Genomic DNA, 5000 nt, shown 5'->3' with positions numbered 1-5000 from the left:
CATGATATGCACTTTGCGGTATTTACTGCAAATTCATCATCTGCAGCGCCCGCCGCTGAGACTGTGTTTTGATCTCGGAGATCAGGGAGGGGTGTACTGTTATGTGACTGTAGGCCTTTAGGTTAATTGTGTTACTTTTTATAATGCATCAAGTGTGTACCCTGTGGTATACGCCATACGTGTGCCGTCCATGAATGAGCTGCTAATTTTCAGTTGTTAACTTGCCCTAAAGTGTCAAACGGGTTGATTGGGACTGGGAGGGGCGACGACGTTGGGCAACTACCGGTGAGAGTCAGTCGTCTGGTCGCCCTCTTGCCGTATAGATCTACTTCCGTTGTGTTCTCTTTTATGCACCTTTTCTCATTAAAACGCAAGTTGACAGAAGCTTTTACTTACACCACAATATATTTATGTATAAATGGGTCTATATATATATATATATATATATATATATATGTATATATATATATATGTATATATATACAAACATATACATGTATATGTACATACACACACACACATATATATGTATATATACATATGCATATAATTAGATATATATGCATATATATACGTATATACAAATATATATATATATATATATATATATATATATATATATATATATATTGTGTGTGTGTGTGTGTGTGTATGTATATATGTGTGTGTGTATGTCTACTTATATAGACAAAGGTACGCACAAATGTGAATATAAATGAATTAATACATACATATATATATATATATATATATATTATATATAAATATATATATATATACAATGGGTGCTAATTTCGAGTATACGGCCTTGGTACCAGAGCTAAAATCCTTAAAGGCCATATGTAAAGTAATTATCGTGCATTGTTTTTTCTTTGAATATTGTTCAATAATGTATGCTTAGCCTATTCATACAAAAAAAAAATAATAATAAATAATAATAATAAAATTAAAAATCAATCGAAGAGACCCTCTGGTATCCCCCAAAATCCCATAGCAACGCCCTTTAGAAACGAAGATGCAAAACTCGGCGTCTTCGGCAATCCCCGGTTGTGACGTCATTCTCAGGACCAGGGAGAATCTTGTTGAAAAGCGTGATACACACAGGGCACCCCCGAGTCAAGGATATCATGGAATTGTCCCAGTTTCAAGCTAATAAGTTTGTAACAAAGGATTCCGCGGCGTTGTGTAGCAATTCATTGTTCCCATTCAGGTCACCAACTATTTGAATGGCCAAAAGACCGCGACAGAGCAAGGAAGTGGACACGTTTTGTATATGCCAAGCAGAGCAACTTTCAGTCTGTGCCAACCAGCATAATTTGTCTGAAACACTTCGAACCCGATTGCTTTGCGAACAGAATGGCTTACGACATGGGATTTGCAGAACGGTAGGCCATCTCCAATTTATATTTGTCATGATCACAACAGCGCAAAACAAACTCTGAAAGAGCGTAGTAGCATTCATTGTGTGGGTACGACACAGTGTGCCAAGTGCATTGCAAGTGTGCATGTATTACTACACAGAGGTAGGGTACAACACAAATAAATACCGATGCCCCTCCACTCACGAATGGATGTAGGCCTGCGCCACGGGTGCAGACAAGACAAAGCTCAGCCTGCAGAAATTTTGTTCCATACAGAAGCGGGATCATATGTTCGACTATAAAAAATAATTTAGAAAATTACCATTCATTCAATCTCTTCGGGTCTCGACGCCACTCCATGTCTAGCTGGTTTGGCACAACTCCCACGACATCCACAGCGTCGGGCTCGTGCATGTACAGTCTAACAACCATCAACCCTTGATATTCCTCCTCTTCCAACTCTTCGAAGACAGGCACACTCTGAAGAAGTTGTACCAATGTCCTCGTCGGAATAATCCGATGAAACTTCACTGATTTCACTGCTGTTGTAGTCTTGCAGTGGGTCCGCCATATTGTACAATGTATTGTATACAGAGAATGCTCTGATCGTGTTCTAGAATTGACGTCACACATCCGGGTTCCGGGTTTTCGCGGGAAAATATAACTTGACTTCGGAAAATCGAAATAAATCAATTTTGGGAATTATTTTCAGATTTCCTTTTCTACTCATATTACAGAGATGGTTGGCGAGCTAATTTTCCCTTTTTAAAAATTTCAGTTGTTACTTCACATAAGCCCTTTAAGGCAGTTCATCGTTGCATTCAACTCCTGCAAAAGCATTTCTGCCAAGCTGCATGGACTCCTGCCCATCTCTTAGATTATTCCGGCGTTGTGGAGAGGAGGGGAACTTGCTACATGGAGAACAGCTTGTCTTCATTATCACCTTTGTATAGGCCTGCTTCCTAGAGTGGATACTCAAGCCTGTCAACAAAACACGAAGATGACAATTAATAGTTTTATGTGATGTAGAATGAGGAAATTAAGAGAAATGGTTCCTGCGTGAGCACATGAATCACGACTCTTCATAGTGCAGATCCATGTCCCCCCCATGGCCGAGGGAGAGAGACAGTTGCAATAAGAAGAAACAACATATTCAAGGTGAAAGTGTACGTACCTACTTAGTTCCTGCGTACCCTGCAAACTATGCACGGAATATGGAAGGCATTATGTCCCTGATAGCTACAGGCAAAATCGATATACTTAAAATGAAATTATGAAGGCATATATATGGCTTCTTATGATTTTAATGATGTTTTCGACTTGGCAAGCCGTCAATAAAATGAGGGAGATAAAAAATGTAGGAAAGAATATAGAAGAAAGTTCCATTGGAACATCTTATCAAAACTTAAATTATGCTTTTGCATTGTTATTTAAGAGGTATGTTATATAGCAATGGCTAACAATCAGACCAGTCATAATTATATGTATATATGCATATATATATATATATATATATATATATATATATATATATATATATATATATATATATATATATATATATTTAATACAAATGTATATGTATATATACATATATATGTATATATATATATATATATATATATATATATATATATATATATATATATATATATATATATATATATATATATATATATATATATATATATATATATATATATATATATATATATATATATATATATATATATATATATATATATATATATATATATATATATACATATGTGTATATATATATATATATATACATATATATATATATATATATATATGTATATATATATATATATATATATATATATATATATATATATATATATATATATGTATATGTATTACACAAATGTGTTTCGAATATCTTCGACAGAAATACATCAAAGAAGTTACAGAGTATACGTATATTACACGTGAGCCGATGAATCACCTGACGACTGTGACCCCGCACTTGTTCGCATAATTGCTGCCGCTTCTTCCGTCGTGATGTATGTAGCTTCCACGACTTTCCGTTTTTCTTTTTTTTGTTTGTTTGTTCAATCCTCCATGTATTACTTCTGTTTCCTTCCATTTCGATAGATGTATAGCTTGGATCTACATGAGCCATTCATGGCGTTGGAAGTCCTGTGGTGACGGACATCAAGTCGATGTTCGCTGATCTTGGTGCTGAAGCGCAGCGTCTGATCTTACAAGCATGTTCGCCTTCTTTCAGAGGTTTAGCAGGAAGTCTTTATGATAGCTGTGTTTCATGAAAGGATTGATTATATAGATAACCTCAGTCTTAGGAAATTCAGGGCTACAGATCCTTAGTGCCTTGAGGATCTGCAGATTTCGTTATATTGCCGTGGGCGGAGTAGTAGTGGAGATAATCGTCTTTAATAGTAGGCTTTCTGTATACTCCGATGGCCCAGAAGAAAGTCCATGGCAAGACCCATGATCTGTTGGTATTCTTCTGCAAATTCGGAGCAGCAGATGTCCACGCCTAACTTCACGAGGCTTACGGAGATCGAGATCGAACGGTGGAGCAAACTCCTACTGCAGGGATTTGTCAACCAGGACTACGAGAGAGCTTACTGGTTCGGCATGAGATGTTCATTACACAAGAACATGGCAAACGTCACGAAAGTTTAAGATTGTGTCAAAAAATGTGCTTACAGTGGACATAACATCTTAATATTCAGTGCGCCTGAACAAATCGACATTTCCGAATCTTTCGCTCCACACACTGAACGGCAATAACCATCGAATGAATTATGTGCTCATCGCTGTTTCTCTTCTTGTAGGTCACAGTGGGGCTGAATGTTTTGAATGCGAAAAGCTGGTCAGACATGAGTGATTATCTAGATTAAATGTTATCGTATAGGACATTCTGGTGTATCTTGCGGACAATTCCAGAAGGCAAATGAAACGAAAAGAGGATTAAGAAAAGAGAAAAATGAAATAGGTGTATTATATTTCATTGTCACATCCATCTATTTTTCTTCTCATCTCCAAACCGAGGCAATTAACCGGGAGATTGTCTCTTAAAGGCAGGTTTGCTTCTTTAATTTGCGCCATGATATAACTCTCTCATGAGTATCATCGAAGGGCAAAAGTTAATAGAAACAATCGTATATTTTTCCTCTCTCCCAGTTTCTTAGTATCATCCCTCTGTTTGTCTTTCTTTGTCTCTATTTTATACACACTCCCCATGGGCACTCGGTGGAAATTGATTTTCGAGATGCAAATCCTCCATTGTCAGGGAGGGTTATTCTTTATCTATATCAATACGCCACTGCATTATTCCATCTTTCATATATATAGATAGATAGATAGATAGATAGATAGATAGATAGATAGATAGATAGATAGATAGATAGATAGATAGATAGATAGATAGATAGATAAATATATAGATAGATAGATAGATAGATAGATATAGATATAGATATAGATATAGATATGTATATATATATATACATATATATATATATATATATATATATATATATATATATATATATATATATATATATATATATACATGATAGAGGTTGTATTAAAAAAAAACTTTATTTTCGTGCAATACTGTCAAAATTAATTATTTGGCTACGGATGAGT

Source organism: Penaeus vannamei, chromosome 13, assembly GCF_042767895.1.
Source record: "Penaeus vannamei isolate JL-2024 chromosome 13, ASM4276789v1, whole genome shotgun sequence".
NCBI classification, from domain to species: Eukaryota; Metazoa; Arthropoda; class Malacostraca; order Decapoda; family Penaeidae; genus Penaeus; species Penaeus vannamei.
Note: the sequence above shows the minus strand (reverse complement) of the source record.